At 32.7% G+C, this 18943-nt stretch overlaps 1 pseudogene; it reads right to left on the minus strand.

The window, feature by feature from the left end:
- Positions 1-1423: 1423 nt before the first annotated feature.
- LOC137940644 (alpha-mannosidase At3g26720-like) lies at positions 1424-18611 on the minus strand (annotated as a pseudogene).
- Between the last annotated feature and the right edge of the window lie 332 nt (positions 18612-18943).

An 18943-nucleotide genomic window follows, 5' to 3' on the forward strand; every position in this document is an offset into this window, starting at 1 on the left:
ACACTAACACCCATTTTGAAGATGAAGATCATGTAGATGCATAAGATGAAGATCAAGATCAAGATCAAATTTTCATTTTGTTGAATAACTCCCCCTTAGGCAGTACTTGATGGACTATGAAGACAAGACATTCCAGAATGTAAGGGAAGATGCCTCTACAGGAAAGCAGACTGCTACAAAATCTGCAACGAAAACTCCTCAAACTGTTGTCACTCCTCAAGCTCCAACAACCGGTTCAAAAACACTATTTGTGGCAACTTGTCCTTCACTGTTGAACGTCCTGATGTGGAGGAATTCTTCAAAGATGCAGGTAAAGTTGTTGATGTTCGATTTGTTGTACGTGAGATGGTCGTTTTCGAGGTTTTGGGCATGCTGAGTTTGCTACAGAAGAGGTGGCACAAAAGACTCTTGAATTGAAGGGTCACGACCTTTTAGGCTGTGGTGCGAGGATTGATCTTGCTCACGAAAGGGGCTCATACACTCCTCCTAGCGGCAATGATAACAACTCATATAAGAAAAGTGGTAAAGTTGAGCAGGGGAAGACTATATACTTTCGTGGGTTTGATAACTCTCTAGGAGAAGATGAGATTTGAGGTGCTTTGGAAGAGCATTTTGGCTCCTACGGCGAGATTATTTCTATTCCAAAGGATTATGAGACTGGTGCTTCTAAGGGGCTTGCTTCCATGGACTTCAGCGGTGATGACGGTTTCTCTCAGCCCTTGGAACTCAACGGTTCAGATATAAATGACTACAATCTAACAATGGAAGAGGCTAGGCCAAGGGGTGACAATCGTGATGGTTTCAGGCCACTGAGTATTTCCTAGTGCAATAACGGGAGGGGGTTAGTGCTGCTGAGTCTACTCATTCCTTGGGGGCTGGACATGATGTTGTTGTTGCCATGCTGGCAATGGGTAAGCTGTGCAACTTTGCCATTGGGGGGCTGCCGTGAGGGACTCTTTCACACATGTCTCAGACTGAGGGAGGGCAGTGTTGCTATTGGGCGAGATGTAGCGACATTCGGCACGCTTTCCTACAGTTGACAATAATAATAATAATAATAATAATAATAATAATAATAATAAGAAGAAGAAGAATAAAAAAAATCCTAGAGGGAATGTTCCGGTTTTGAGCGTCTAGAGGGCGGACATAGCTATCGCAGATGCCACTTGGGAACAGGTGCAGACGTCGGCCTACAGACCCTACTTTCGAGCTTGAGGACAAGCTCGTTCTTCCGGGGGATGTAATGTTATGAACACAATAACATTATTATTTTATTCTTTTTCTTTCATTTACTTTATTTATTTCAATTTTAAGTCATAGGGGTATTTTTGTAATATTTTATCTTAAACCATAACAGGGTGAACCCTATTTAAGGGGTAAGAGCAATGAGAAAGGGAAATATTGATTTTAGGTTAAATTTAGGTTAAACAGACTTGGAGCTCTCCTCAACAAGCTCTAGGATTTTCGATTGATTTTCATCTTCCTCCCCATGTCTCCCTACAATTCTGCCATGTTGTTCTTCAATTCCCCATGGCCGAACCGGAACCTTAACAACGAATCCATGTGTCAGATCTGGGACCATAACTCCCACAATGATTACCATGAGCTGACATCTTTGTCACATCAATTGGAAGATCAAGAAGGACTCACAAAGTATCTTTATCTTAGGGTCATGACCAAGAAGAGTTTTAGTTTAAGTTATATTTGTTTTTTTATCAATATTGAGTTACCTAATTATGTTAGGACTTACCTTAAGTGTTAGAGTTTGGGTGTAATTGGGACAAGGGATAGTTTTATTGTAATTGGACTCTACTACCTTACTCTAGTATAAATAGAGGTTCATGTACTCTGATTACAACAAGTTATTGATGTCAATGAAGTATTTCACTTTTCCATAAATTCTACAATTGCAAAACCTAATATGTAAAAACTAAAAAGAGTTTAAAATCCCTAAAAATTACAGAGACTTTTTGAAATTATCTCTCTCTACATTTGTGCATTTCCATTTCGAATGTATACTTTTTTCTTTGATCAAAACTTGAGTTTTCGTTTTCCCTTTATCTCTCATAAATAAAAAAAATTAAGGCAAATAGATCACAAAAAAATGAAAATTGCAGAATTTATGTAAGGAAAAAATTAAAAACAAGAACAAATATAAGTAAAGAAAATTTATTTACACACGACAATTGAACACAAAAGTTGTGTTCTCAAAGTTTGGGAAAATCCAATGGTTCAACCCTAATAGCTTTGAATTCTATAAGAAAGATATTTCTAATTGATCTTAACATGTTTTAAATATGGATATGCATGGTTGTAATATGTTAAAGATGCAAAAGACCTATGGATCCAAACCTTTTGAAGATAATAACAAATGCTCATTAAATTCTCAAAGTTGAACATTTGGTGGGATATTTACCCGAGTCAAACAAGCCATTATTTTGCCCATTTACAAAAAGCAGACCTAACAATCATTGGTGATTTGGAAAGTTATTTATCGGCCAACCATGTGTAATGGGCTATATTTTTTTAAGAAATGACTTATGCAACACTCAATTAAAAATCTCCCCCCCCCCCCCCCCCCTTTTTCTTCCCAATGATTGCAAAACCTAATATATAAAAACTAAAAAGAGTTTACATTCCCTAAAAATTGCAAAGACTTTTTGGAATTATCTATCTCTAATTGGTGCATTTCCATTTTGCATGCATACTTTTTTCTTAAATCAAAACTTGAGTTTTCACTTTACCTTTATCTCTCGTAAACAAAAAAAAGATCAGGCAAATAGATCACAACAAAATGAAAATTTTAAGATTTTATATATGGAAAAAACTTTAAAAATAACAAATGTAAGTAAAAAAAAATTATTCACACACCACAATGAACACAAAATTTTAGTTCTCCAAGTTTGGGAAATTCCACTGGTTTAACCCAAATAGCTTGGAATTCTATAAGAAAGAGATTTCTAATTGATCCTAACATGTTTTAAATATGGATATGCATGCTTGAAACATGTTAAAGATGCAAATGACCTTTGGATCCAAACCTTTGCAAAAGAATAACAAATGCTCATTAAATTCTCCAAGTTTAATGTGCAGTGGGATATTTACCCGAGTCAAACAAGCCATTATTTTGCCAAATTACAAAATGCTAACCTAACAATCATAGGTGATTTGTAAAGTGATATATCGGCCAATCATGCGTAACATGCTACATTTTTTTAAGAAATGACTTATGCAACACTCAGTTAAAAATCCTCCCCGCCTCCACCTTTTCTTCCCAATGATTGCAAAACCTAATATATAAAAACTTAAAAGAAATTACAATCTAGAAAAATTACAAAGACTTTTTGGAATTATCTCTATCTATATTAGTGCATTTCCATTTTGGATGTATACTTTTTTCTTAGATCAAAACTTGAGTTTTCACATTCCCTTTATCTCTCGTAAAAAACAAAAAAGATAAGGCAAATAGATCACAACAAAATGAAAATTTTAGAGTTCATATATGGAAAAAATTAAAAACAATAACAAATGTAAGTAAAGAAAATTTATTCACACACCACAAATAAACACAAAATTTTTTATTCTCCAAGTTTGGGAAATACCACTGGTTCAACTTTAATGGCTTTGAATTCTAGAAGAAAGAGATTTCTAATTGATCCTAACATGTTTTAAATATGGATATGCATGCTTGAAACATGTTAAAGATTCAAATGACCTATGGATCCATCCCTTTTGAAGAGAATAACAAATGTTCATTAAATTCTCAAAGTTGAACGTCCAGTGGGATATTTACTCGAGTCAAACAAGTCATTATTTTGCCCATTTACAAAAAACTGACCTAACAATCATAGGTTATTTGTAAAGTGATTTATCGGCATATCATGCGTAACAAGATATATTTTTGTAAGAAATGACTTAAGAAACACTCAGTTAAAAATCCCACCCGCCTCCTCCTTTTCTTCACGATGATTGTAAAACCTAATAAATAAAAACTAAAACAGTTTACAATCCCCAAAAATTAAAAAGACTTTTTGGAATTACCTCTCTCTACATTTCAGCATTTCCATTTCTGATGTATACTTTTTTCTTAGATCAAAACTTGCATTTTCACTTACCCTTTATCTCTCGTAAACAAAAAAAAACAAGATAAGGCAAATAGATCACAACAAAATGAAAATTTTAGAGTTTATGTATGGAAAAAGTTAAAAACTATAACAAATGTAAGTAAAGAAAATTTATTCACACACCACAATGAACGCAAAAGTTTCGTTCTCCATGTTTGGGAACTTCCACAGGTTCTACCCCAATAGCTTGGAATTCTATAAGAAAGAAATTTCTAATTGTTCCTAAAATGTTTTAAATATGTATATGCATGCTTGAAACATGTTAAAGATGCAAATAACCTATGGATCCAAACCTTTTGAAGAGAATATGAAATGCTCATTAAATTCTCAAAGCTGAACGTGCGGTGGAATATTTACCCAAGTCAAACAAGCCATTATTTTGCCCTTTTACAAAAATTTGAGCTAACAATCATAGGTGATTTGAAAAGTGATTTATCAGCCAATCTTACGTAACAGGCTATATTTTTGTAAGAAATGCCTTATGCCACACTCAGTTAAAAACCCCCCCTCCTCCCCCTTTTCTTCCCGATGATTGCAAAACCTAATATATAAAAACAAAAAAGAGTTTACAATCGCTAAAAATTACAGAGAATTTTTGGAAGCATTTTTGCATTTCCATATTGGATGTATACTTTTTTCTTAGATCAAAACTGGAGTTTCACCTTTCCCTTTATCTCTCGTAAATAAAAAAAATAAAGTAAATAGATCATAAAAAAAAGAAAATTTTAGAGATTATGGAAGGAAAAAATTAAAAACAAGAACAAAAACAAGATGCCAATGACCTATGGATCCAAACCTTTTTAAGAGAATAACAAATGCTCATTAAATTCTCAAAGTTGAACGTGCGGTGGGATATTTACCCGAGTGAAACAAGCCATTATTTTTCCCATTTACAAAAAGTTGACCTAAAAATTGGAGGTGATTTGTAAAGTGATTTATAGGCTAATCATGTGTTACGGGCTATATTTTTGTAAGAAATGACTTATGCAACACTCAGTTAACAATCCCCCCTGCCTCCCCTTTTCTATCCAATGATTGAAAAACCTTATATACAAAAACTAAAAAGAGTTTACAATCCCAAAAAATTATAGAAACTTTTATGAATTATCTCTCTCTACATTTCTGTATTTCCATTTTGGATGTATACTTTTTTCTTAGATCAAAACTTGAGTTTGCACTTTCCGTTTATCTGTCGTAAACAAAAAAAACGATAAGGCAAATAGATCACAAAAAAATGAAAATTTTAGAGTTTATGTAGGGAAAAAATTTAAAACAAAAACAAATGTAACTAAAGAAAACTTATTTACACACCACAAATGAACACAAAAGTTTTGTTCTCCATATTTGGGAAATTCTATTGGTACAACCTTAATAGCTTGGAATTGATCCTAACATGTTTTAAATATGGATATGCATGCTTGAAACATATTAAAGATGTGAATGACCTATGGATCAAAACCTTTTGAATTGAATAAAAAATACTCATTAAATTCTAATAGTTGAACGTGTGGTGGGATATTTACCCTACTCAAACAAACCATTATTTTGCCCATTTAAATAAAGCTAACCTAACAATCATAGGTGATTTGTAAAGTGATTTATTGGCCAATCAAGCGTAACGGTCTATATTTTTGTAAGAAATGACTTAAGCCACACTCAGTTAAAAATCCCCCCCACCCCCCGCCTCCCCCTTTTCTTCGCGATGATTGCAAAACCTAATAAACAAAAACTAAAAAGAGTTTATCATCCCTAAAAATTACAAAGACTTTTTGGAATTATCTCTCTCTACATTTTTGCATTTCCATTTTGGATGTATACTTTTTTCTCAGATCAAAACTTTAGTTTTCACTTTGCCTTTATCTCTCGTTGATAAAAAAAAATAAGGCAAATAGATCACAATAAAATGAAAATTTTAGAGTTTATGTATGGGAAAAAAATTAAAAACAAGAACAAATGTAAGTAAAGAAAATTTATTCGCACCCCACAATTGAACAACAAATTTTTGTTTTCCAAGTTTCGGAAATTCCACTAGTTCAACCCTAATTGCTTTGAATTCTATAAGAAAGAGATTTCTAATATATCCCAACAAGTTTCAAATATGGATATGCATGCTTGTAACATGTTAAAGTTGCAAAAGACCTATGGATCCAAATCTTTTGAAGAGAATAACAAATGCTAATTAAATTCTCATAGTTGAATGTGCGGTGGGATATTTACACAACTCAAACAAGACAATATTTTGACCATTTACAAAAAGTTGACCTAACAATCATTGGTGATTTGTGAAGTGATTTATTGGCCAATTATGCGTAACGGGCTATATTTTTGTAAGAAATGACTTATGTAATACTCAGTTAAAAATCCTCCCCGCCTCCCCCTTTTCTTCCCGATGAATGCAAAACCTAATATATAAAATCTAAAAAGAATTAAGAATCCCTAAAAATAACAGAGACTTTTTGGAATTATCTCTCTCTACATTTGTGCATTTCTATTTTGGATGTAAAATTTTTTCTTATATCAAAACTTGAGTTTTCACTTTTCCTTTATCTCTCGTAAACAAAAAAAACATAAGGCAAATAGATTACAACAAAATGAAAATTAAGAGTTTATGCATGGAAAAAATAAAATTAAATAAAAAATATAAGTAAAGAAAATTTATTCACACACCACAAATGAGTACAAAAATTTTGTTCTCCAAGTTCGGGAAATTCATTTGGTTCAACCCTAATAGCTTGGAATTCTATAAGAATGAGATTTCTAATTGATCCTAACATGTTTTAAATATGGATATGCATGCCTGAAACAAGTTAAAGATGCAAATGACCTATGGAGCCAAAACTTTCGAAGAGCATAACAAATGCTCATTAAATTCTCAAAGTTGAACATGCGGTGGGATATTTACCCGGGTCAAACAAGCCATTATTTTGCCCATTTACAAAAAGTTGACCTAACAATCATAGGTGATTTATAAAGTGATTTATCGGCCAATCATGCGTAATGGGCTATATTTTTTAACTAAATGACTTATACTTCACTCAGTCAAAAATCTCTCCACCTCCACCCCCCCCCCCCCCCCCGCTTTTCTTCCCAATGATTGCAAAACCTAATAAAGAAAAACTAAAAGGAGGTTCTAATCCTTAAAAATCAAAGAGACTTTTTGGAATCATCTCTCTCTATATTTGTGTATTTGCATTTTGGATGTATATTTTTTTCTAAGATGAAAACTTGACTTTTCACTTTCCCTTTATCTCTCGTAAACAAAAAAAAGATAAGGCAAATAAGTCACAAAAAATTGAAAATTTTAGAGTTATGTATGGAAAAAATTGCAAACAATAACAAATGTAAGTAAATAAAATTTATTCACACACCACAAATGAACACAAAAGTTTTGTTCTCCAAGTTTAGGAAATTCCACTAGTTCAACCCTAACAACTTGGAATTCTATAAGAAAGAGATTTCTAATTGATTCTAACATGTTTTAAATATGGATATGCATGCTTAAAACAAGTTAAAGAAGCAAATGACCCATGGATCCAAACATTTTGAAGAGAATAAAAAATGCTCATTAAATTCTCATAGTTGAACGTGCAGTGAGATATTTACCCGAGTTAAACAAGCCATTATTTTGCCCATTTACAAAAAACAGACCTAACAATCATAGGTGATTTGTAAAGTGATTTATCAGCCAATCATGCATAACGGGCTATATTTTTGAATGAAATGACTTATGCGACACTCAGTTAAAAATCCCCCCCCCCCCCTACCGCCTCCCCCTTTTCTTCCCGATGATTGCAAAACCTAATATATTAAAAGTAAAAAGAGTTTACAATCCCTAAAAATTATAGAGACCTTTTGAAATTATCTTTCTTTACATTTTTGCATTTCCATTTTTGATGTACACATTTTTCTTAGATCATAACTTGAGTTTTCACTTTCCCTTTATCTCTCGTAAACAAAAAAAATAAGGAAAATAGATCAAAACAAAATGAAAATTTTAAAGTTTAAGTATCGAAAAAATTAAAAACAATAAAAAATTTAAGCAATGAAAATTTGTTCACACACAACAAATGAACACTAAAGTTTTGTTCTCCAAGTTTGGGAAATTCGTCTGGTCCAACCCAAATAGTTTTGAATTCTATAAAAAAGAGATTTCTAATTGATCCTAACATGTTTTAAATATGGATATGCATGCTTGAAACATGTTAAAGATGCAAATGACCTATGGATACAAACCATTTGAAGAGAATAACAAATGTTCATTAAATTATCAAAATTGAACGAGCGGTGGGATATTTACCCGAGTCGAACAAGCCATTATTTTGCCCATTTACAAAATGTTGACCTAACAATTGTAGGTGATTTTTAAAGTGATTTATCGGCCAATCATGCGTTACGGGCTATATTTTTGTAAGAAATGACTTATGCTACACTCAGTTAAAAATCCCCCCTCCTACCTCTTTTGTTCCCAATGATTGGAAAATCTAATAATAAAAACTAAAAAGAGTTTACAATCCCTAAAAATTACAAAGACTTTTTGGAATTATATCTCTCTACATTTGTGCATTTCCATTTTGGATGTATACTTTTTTCTTAGATCAAAACTTGAGTTTTCACTTTCCCTTTATCTCTCGTAAACAGAAAAAAAAAAAAGATAAGGCAAATAGATCAAAACAATATGAAAATTTTAGACTTATGTGTGGAAAAAATTAAAAACAATAACAAATGTAAGTTATGAAAATTTATTCACACACCACAAATGACCACAAAAGTTTTGTTCTGGAATTTTGGGATATTCCACTGGTTCAACCCAAATAGTTTTGAAGTCTATAAGAAAGAGATTTCTAATTGATACTAACATGTTTTAAATGGATATGCACGCTTGAAACATGTTAAAGATGCAACTGATCTATGGATCCCAACATTTTAAAAAGAATAACAAATACTTATTAAATTCTCAAAGTTGAATGTGTCGTGGGATATTTACCCGAGTCAAACAAGCCATTATTTTGCCCATTTACAAAAAGTTGACCTAACAATCATATGTGATTTGTAAAGTGATTTACCAGTCAATCATGCAGAACAGGCTATAATTTTGGAAGAAATGACTTATGCAACAATCAGTTAAAAATCCCCCCCCCCCCCCCCCCCCCCCCCCCCTTTTTCTTTTCAATGATTGCAAAACCTAATAAATAAAAACTAAAAAGAGTTTACAATCCCTAGAAATTACGAAGACTTTTTGGAATTATCTCTCTCTACATTTTTGCATTTCCATTTTGGGTGTATACTTTTTTCATAGATCAAAACTTGAGTTTTCATTTTCCCTTTATTTCTCGTAAACAAAAAAAAATAGAAGGCAAATAGTTCAAAACAATATAAAAATTTTAGAGTTTATGTACGGAAAAAATTAAAAACAATAACAAATGTAAGTTATGAAAATTTATTCACACATTACAAATGAACACAAAAGTTTTGTTCTCCAAGTTTGGGAAATGCCACTGGTTCAACCCTAATAGCTTTGAATTCTATAAGAAAGAGATTTCTAATTGATCCTAACAAGTTTTAAATATGGGTATGCATGCTTGAAACATGTTAAAGATGAAAATGACCTACGGATCCAAACGTTTTGAAGAGAATAATAAATGCTCATTAAATTCTCAAAGTTGAATGTGCGGTGAGATATACCCAAGTCAAACAAGCCATTATTTTGCCCATTACCAAAAAGCTGACCTAAAAATCGTAGATGATTTGTAAAGTGATTTATCGGCCAATCATGCGTTACAGTCTATTTTTTGTAAGAAATGACTTATGCAACACAACGGTAAATACCCCCCCCCCCCCCCCCCCCCCCTCTGCCTCCCCCTTTACTTCTCGATGATTGCTAAACCTAATATATAAAAACTAAAAAGAGTTTACAATCCCTTAAAAATTACAGAGAGTTTTTGGAATTATCTCTCTCTACATTTGTGCATTTCCTTTTTGGATGTATACTTTTTTCTTAGATCAAAACTTGAGTTTTCACTTTCCCTTTATCTCTCGTAAAATAAAATAAAAAAAATATGGCAAATAGATCACAACAAAAATAAAATTTTAGAGTTCATGTATGGAAAAAATTAAAAACAATAACAAATGTAAGAAAAGAAAATTTATTCACACACCACAAATGAACACAAAAGTTTTGTTCTCCAAGTTTGGGAAATTCTACTAGTTAAACCCTATTTTCTTTGAATTCTATAAGAAAGAGATTTTTAATTGATCCTAACATGTTTTAAATATGGATATACTTGCTTAAAACATGTTAAAGATGCAAATGATCTATGGATCCAAACCTTTTGAAGAGAATAACAAATGCTCATTAAATTCTCAAAGTTGAACGTGCGGTGGGATATTTACCCGAGTCAAACAAGCCATTATTTTGCCCATTTATGAAAAGCTGACCTAAAAATCGTTGGTGATTGCAAAACCTAATAAATAAAAAACAAAAAAGAGTTTAAAATCCCTAAAAATTACAGAGACTTTTTGGAATTATCTTTCTCTACATTTGTGCATTTCCATTTTGGATGTATACTTTTTTCTTAGATCAAAACTTAAGTCTTCACTATCCCTTTATCTCTCGTAAACAAAAAAAAAGATAAGGCAAATAGATCACAACAAAATGAAAATTTTAGAGTTTATGTATGGAAAAAACTAAAAACAATAACAAATGTAAGTAAAGAAAATTTATTCACACACCACAAACGAACACAAAGTTTTGTTCTTCGAGTTTGGGAAATTCCTATATTTCACCCCTGATAGCTTGTAATTATATAAGAAAAAGATTTCTACTTGATCTTAATATGTTTTAAATATGGATATGCATGCTTGAAATATGTTAACGATGCAACTGACCTATGGATCCAAACATTTTACAGAGAATAAAAAATGTTCATTAAATTCTCAAAGTTGAACGTGTCGTGGGATATTTACCCGAGTCAAACAAGCCATTATTTTGCCCATTTACAAAAAGTTGACCTAACAATCATAGGTGATTTTTAAAGTGATTTATCGGCCAATCATGCATAACAGGCTATATTTTTGGAAGAAATGACTTATGCAACAATTAGATACAAATCCCCCCCCCCCCCCTCCTTTTCTTTCCGATGATTGAAAAACCTAATAAATAAAAAACTAAAAAGAGTTTACAATCCCTAAAAATTATAGAGACTTTTTGAAATTATCTCTCTCTACATTTGTGCATTTCCATTTCGGATGTATACTTTTTTCTTTGATCAAAACTTGAGTTTTCGTTTTCCCTTTATCTCTCGTAAACAAAAAAAAAATTAAGGCAAATAGATCACAACAAAATGAAAATTGCAGAGTTTATGTAAGGAAAAAATTAAAAACAAGAACAAATGTAAGTAAAGAAAATTCATTTACAGACGACAAATGAACACAAAAGTTGTGTTCTCAAAGTTTGGGAAAATCCAGTGGTTCAACCCTAATAGCTTTGAATTCTATAAGAAAGAGATTTCTAATTGATCCTAACATGTTTTAAATATGGATAAGCATGCTTGAAACATGTTAAAGATGCAACTGGCCTATGGGTCTAAACATTTTAAAGAGCATAACAAATGCTCATTAAATTCTCAAAGTTGAACGTGCCGTGGGATGTTTACCCGAGTCAAACAAGCCACTATTTTGCCCACTTACAAAAAGCTGACCTAACAATCATAGGTGATTTGTAAAGTGATTTATCGGCCAATCATGCGTAACGGGCTATATTTTCTAAAGAAATGACTTATGCAACAATAAGTTAAAAATCCATCCCCCCCCCCCTTTTTCTTTCCGATGATTGTAAAACCTAATAAATAAACACTAAAACGAGTTTACAATCCCTAAAAATTACAGAGACTTTTTGGAATTATCTCTCTCTACATTTGTGTTTTTCGATTTAGGATGTATACTTTTTTCTTAGATCAAAACTTGAGTTTTCACTTTCCCAATGTCTCTCGTGAACAAAAAAAAATATAAGGCAAATAGATCAAAACAATATGAAAATTTTAGAGTTTATGTATGGAAAAAATTAAAAACAATAACAAATGTAAGTTAAGAAAATTTATTCAAAAATCACAAATGAACACAAAAGTTTTGTTCTCCAAGTTTGGGAAATTCCACTTTTCAACCCTTATAGCTTTGAATTCTATAAGAAATAGATTTCTAATTGATCCTAACATGTTTTAAATATGGATATGCATGCTTAAAACATGTTAAAGATGCAAATGATCTATGGATCCAAACCTTATGAAGAGAATAAAAAGTGCTCATTAAATTCTAAAAGTTGAACATGCGGTGGGATATTTACTTGAGTCAAACAAGCCAATATTTTGCCCATTTATAAAAAGTTGACCGAAAAATCGTAGGTGATTTGTATAGTGATTTATTGGCCAATCATGCGTTACGGGCTATATTTTTGTAGTCAATGACTTTATGCAACACACAGTTAAACATCCCTTTTTCTTCCCAATGATTGCAAAACCTAATATATAAAAACTAAAAAGAGTTTACAATCCCTAAAAATTATAGAGACTTTTTGGATTTATTTTTCTCTACATTTGTGCATTTCCATTTTGGATGTATAATTTTTTCTTAGATCAAAACTTGAGTTTTCACTTTCCCTTAATCTCTTGTAAATAAAAAAAAATATAAGGCAAATATATCAAAAGAAAATGAAAATTTAAGAGTTTATGTATGGAAAAAATTAAAAACAATAACAAATGTAAGTAATGAAAATTTATTCACACGCCACAAATGAACACAAAAGTTTGGTTCTCCAAGTTTGGGAAATTCCACTAGTTCAACCTTAATAGCTTTGAATTCTATAAGAAAGAGATTTCTGATTGATCCTAACAAGTTCTAAATATGGATATGCATATTTGAAACATGTTAAAGACGCAAATGACCTATGGATCCAAACCTTTTGAAGAGAATAAAAAATGCTCATTAAATTCTCAAAGTTGAACGTGCGGTGAGATATTTACCTGAGTCAAACAAGCCATTATTTTGTCCATTAACAAAAAGCTGACCTAAAAATCGTAGGTGATTTGTAAAATGATTTATTGGCCAATCATGCGTTACGGGCTATTTTTTGTAAGAAATTACTTATGCAACACTCATTTAAAAATCCCCACCGCATCCCCCTTTTCTTCACGATGATTGCAAAACCTAATATTTAAAAACTAAAAAGAGTTTACAATCCCTAAAAATTACAGAGACTTTTTGGAACTATCTCTCTCTACATTTGTGCATTTTATTTTTTGGATGTATACTTTTTTCTTAGATCAAAACTTGAGTTTTCAATTTCCCTTTATCTCTCGTAAAAAAAAAAAGATACGTCAAATAGATCACAATAAAATGAAAGTTTTAGAGTTTATGTATGGAAAAAATTAAAAACAGTAACAAATGTAAGTAAAGAAAATTTATTTACACACCACAAATGAACATAAAAGTTTTGTTCTTTAAATTTTTGAAATTCCACTGGTTCAACCCTAATAGCTTAGAATTCTACAAGAAAAAGATTTCTAATTGATCCTAACATGTTTTAAATATGGATACGCATGCTTGAAACATGTTAAAGAAGCAAATGACCAATGGATCCAAACCTTTTGAAGTGAATAACAAATGTTAATTAAATTCTCAAAGTTGAACGTGCTGTGGGATATTTACCCGAGTCGAACAAGCCATTATTTTGCCCATTTACAAAATGTTGACCTAACAATCGTAGGTGATTTGTAATGTGATTTATCGGCCAATCATGCGTTACGGGCTATATTTTTGTAAGAAATGACTTATGCTATGCTCAGTTAAAAATCCCCCCCTCCTCCCTCTTTTCTTCCCAATGATTGCAAAATCTAATAAATAAAAACTAAAAAGAGTTTACAATCCCTAAAAATTACAAAGACTTTTGGAATTATCTCTTGCTACATTTGTGCATTTCCATTTTGGATGTATACTTTTTTCTTATATCAAAACTTGAGTTTTCACTTTCCCTTTATCTCTCGTAAACAAAAAAAAAGTAAGGCAAATAGATCAGAACATTATGAAAATTTTAGAGTTTATGTATGGAAAAAATAAAAAAAATAAAAAATGTAAGTAATGAAAATTTATTCACACACCACAAATGAACACAAAAGTTTGGTTCTCCAAGTTTGGGAAATTCCACTGGTTCAACCCTAATAGCTTTGAATTCTATAAGAAAGAGATTTCTGATTGATCCTAACAAGTTCTAAATATGGATATGCATGTTTGAAACATGTTAAAGATGCAAATGACCTATGGATCCAAACCTTTTGAAGAGAATAACAAATGCTCATTAAATTCTCAAAGTTGAACGTGCGGTGAGATATTTACCTGAGTCAAACAAGCCATTATTTTGTCCATTAAGAAAAAATTGACCTAAACATCGTAGGTGATTTGTAAAGTGATTTATCGGCAAATCATGCGTTACAGGCTATTTTTTGTAAGAAATTACTTATGCAACACTCATTTAAAAATCCCCACCGCATCCCCCTTTTCTTCACGATGATTGCAAAACCTAATATTTAAAAACTAAAAAGAGTTTACAATCCCTAAAAATTACAGAGAATTTTTGGAACTATCTCTCTCTACATTTGTGCATTTTCTTTTTTAGATGTATACTTTTTTCTTAGATCAAAACTTGAGTTTTCACTTTCCTTTTATCTCTCGTAAAAAAAAAAAAAGATACGTCAAATAGATCACAACAAAATGAAAGTTTTAGAGTTTATGTATGGAAAAAATTAAAAACAATAACAAATGTAAGTAAAGAAAATTTATTCACACACCACAAATGAACATAATTTTGTTCTTTAAATTTTTGAAATTCCACTGGTTCAACCCTAATAGCTTGGAATTCTACAAGAAAAAGATTTCTGATTGATCCTAACAAGTTCTAAATATGGATATGCATGTTTGAAACATGTTAAAGATGCAAATGACCTATGGATCCAAACCTTTTGAAGAGAATAACAAATGCTCAATAAAATCTCAAAGTTGAACGTGCGGTGGGATATTTACCCGTGTCGAACAAGCCATTATTTTGCCCATTTACAAAAAGCTGACCAAACAATCGTAGGTGATTTGTAAAGTGATTTATCGGCCAATCATGCGTTATGGGCTATATTTTTGTAAGAAATGACTTATGCAACACTCTGTTAAAAATCCCCCCTGCCTCCCCCTTTTCTTCCCGATGATTGCAAAACCTAATATATAAAAACTAAAAAGAAAGTAAAAATACGCCTCGTCTCCAGAGACCATGAGTGCCTCACATTTCCTGTAAACACATTTCTTGCCATAAATTCTTACCAGGAAATTTTTGTGGTAAGACAATTTTTATTTGAACAAATTACTTTCTACAACTATAAGACCTTGTAAGTGCACTTTTTCAGGAATCGTTGGAAAATTATTTCTAGTAAAAATACATCTCCAGGGACCACAAGTGCCTCATGTTTCCTAGAAACACTTTTCAAGCTAAAAATTTCATACTAGGAAAATTTTGTGGTAAGGCAATTTTTGCGTACAGAAATTACTTTCATCAACTATATGGCCTTGTTAGTGCATTTTTACCGGAAACGTTGGAAAATATTTTCTAGTAAAAATATGTCTCTAGGGACCATTAGTGCCTCATGTTTCAAGCAAACACGTTTCTAGCTAAAAATTCTTACTAGGAAAATTTTATGGTAAGGCAATTTTTGCTGAAACAAATTACTTTCTACAACTATAATGCCTTGTTAGTGCTTTTTTTTAAAAAAAATATTTTGAAAATATTTCTACTAAAAATACATATCAAAGACCATTGGTGCCTCATGTTTCTTGGAAGCACTTTTCTAGCTGAAAATTCTTATTAGGAAAATTTTTGATAAGGCAATTTTTTTCAAACAAATTACAATTTAGCCCGTGTTAGCGTATTTTATCAGGAAATGTTGGAAAAGTATTTCTAGAATAAATATGTCTCTAGGGACCATTAGTGCCTCATGTTTCCTTGAAACATTTTTTTTGCTTAAAATTCTTACTAGGATAATTTTGTGGTAAGAAAATGTTTACTGAAAAAAATTACTTTCTACAACTATAAGGCCTTGTTAGTACATTTTTTCAGGAAACATTGAAAAATAATTTCTTGTAAAAGTAATTCTCCAGGTACCATTAGTGCTTCATGTTTCCTAGAACTACTTTTCTAGCTAAAAATTATTACAGGGAAAATTTTGTGGTAAGGCAATTTTGGATCAGACAAATTACTTTGTAAAAATGTAAAGCCTTGTCACTACATTTTTTTCGGAACCATTGGAAAAGTAATATAGTAAAAATACGTCTCCAGGGACCATTAGTGCCTCATTTTTCCTACAAACACTTCTCTAGCTGAAAAATCTTACAAGGAAAATTTCTTGGTAAAACAATTTTTTTTATGGAAAAAATTACTTTCTACAACTATACGGCCTTGTTACATTATTTTTTTCAGGAAAGTTGGAAAAATATTTCTTGTAAAAATACGACTTCAGAGACCATTAGTGCATCATGTTTTTTGAAAATTATTTTCTTGTTGAAAATTCTTACTAGAAAAATTATGTGCTGAGGCAATTTTTGCTAAAATAAATTTCATTCAACACCTATACCGCCTTGTTAGGGTATTTTTTTTTAGGAAATTTTGAAAAATTATTTCTCATAAAAATATATATGCAAGGTGTTATGGTCCCAGATTTGACACATGGATTCGTAGGCAGACATGGTGAACGAAGATCAAGCCAAATAGAAGCTTGAAAATCCTAGAGCTCGTTGAGGAGAACTCTTAAGTATGTTTACACTAGATTTAACCTATTTCTCAATGTTTGCATTTCTCATTACTCTTACTCCTTAAATAGGGTCCCCGTTAGGGTTTGGGATAAAATATTACAAAAATACCCCTGTGGCCTAAAACTGAAATAAAATAAATTAAATTGAAGAAAAAAAGTAAAATAATAATGTTATCGTGTGCATAATATTACACTTTCTGGAAGAACGAGCTTGTCTTCAAGCTCAGAAGTAGTGCGAAAAGGCAGATCGATGGATACTTGCTGGCCCCAAGCTGGCATATAATCTCGAATCCTATTAATAAAATCACGTCCACTAGAATCTGTGAAAAATACTTAATTGGTCATCATTGTATTCATAAATTGAGTAACAACTTCTTTGCCAATGAAATCAGCCGCTGGTAGAGGCCCAATAGGGAACTCAAATTTAGTATGTTCATTCCCTTGGTACACTCGTGTGATCTGTGATATCCATGGTTTACTTCTCTGACGCACGTCATCCAAAACTGGGCCCCGGAAAATAGTGCAACCTGCCTTTGGCTCCGGTTTTATAGCAACAGAACCATTTGGGCAGAATATATAGGCACCAGAAGCCTGAGGATTCGCACCACTACCATCATCTCCTATATAATATTTATAAGACTGCTGGAGAGATGGCTTCACCGAGCTTGTGGTATGATGATACTGGATTAGTTTCCCATCAATAGCAGCATAAGTAAGTACTAGATGTCCTTGCCCAACACGTATAGAATCACTGTTATGTCCTACAGACGTTTCAACCTCTGATAGAATCGATTTTGGGCCTGTACTTTCGGAACTTGAAACAACATAGGTTCGGACACCTAGAGGAGGTACACTTGCTGCAAAAGCAAGCCAATCCATGGGAATATCAATTGGCAACACACCCAACTGTGCCTGGACATAGAAATTCCGCATGCCCAATGCTACATTAGCAATTGGTAGTAGCTGTGACTCAATTTGTTTTCCCTCAGCATCCCTCACAATAATTGACGCACTGGTGACCGGTATTCTAACAATATCCGCTCTCTTCCATATAAGAGAATTGTAGACAACAACAACCAGATCATTTCCATTGGCAAGTTGTGCCTCCGATGCAGGACAATAGCTAATGTTTAAAAGAGGTCACTGTGCAAATTTGGTTGATGGGTTTCTGCATCCAGAGCTCTTGTTCAACTCTATCAAGCAAGCGAGTGAAGACTCAACCAACTCTGCAGCCTCTGAATAGCCAATGTAGAGTCTAATTGCATAATCAATGGCCACATGCTGCTTTTCAGTTCCACTAACTCCATCATGATGTTGAGCGAGTGCCAAAGCATCAGCCAGAGATGCTGTTGTAGGGCCTGAAGGCCTTGAACCATCTCTCCCTTTAAGAAACTCCAATTGACTGGCAGCCAAGTAGTAGCCACACATCATTCTCACATAACCCTTAATAGCTGGTCTACTTGTGAAGTATCCTGCCCAATAAACATTTGCTCGATCTGCATAAGTGAAGTAGTCAGCAGTCTTGAGTCCACTGAAATTCCGCAAATAGTTGGTAGAGCAGCACCTCATTTCTGCAGGCGCCACTAAGGCACTTCGAATAGCAGACACATGCAGTACTGTAATAGCAGCCACCAGTGGACCCTTCATCCTATTGTTCAACCCACCACAAAAAAACCATACAACAAGTCACACACTACGAAAATTGTCCGTGCAGGTTCTTTCACGTCTTCAAGTCCACAAAGAACATTTCCACCAGAAGATTCCACACAGACCATTAAGGTGTCAACTGGAGGCTGCACATGGTGGTCTATGCAAACATCGTGTCCCTTAAGCAAAGCATGTCGGCTTACTTCTGCTCTGAAAACTACATCTCTACCCCAGACCTGTACTTAGGCTCAAAATCTTCATGTTGTAGGACAAACAATGACTCACCAATAGATCTCCCCTCCCAGAAGCTTGTTTTCCACCAGTCAGGTGACACTA

This window comes from Aristolochia californica, unplaced genomic scaffold (genome assembly GCF_029961685.1).
Source record: "Aristolochia californica isolate CCGP_79_NKW_82.1479 unplaced genomic scaffold, dmAriCali1.0.hap1 SCAF_9, whole genome shotgun sequence".
In the NCBI taxonomy this organism is placed as follows: domain Eukaryota; kingdom Viridiplantae; phylum Streptophyta; class Magnoliopsida; order Piperales; family Aristolochiaceae; genus Aristolochia; species Aristolochia californica.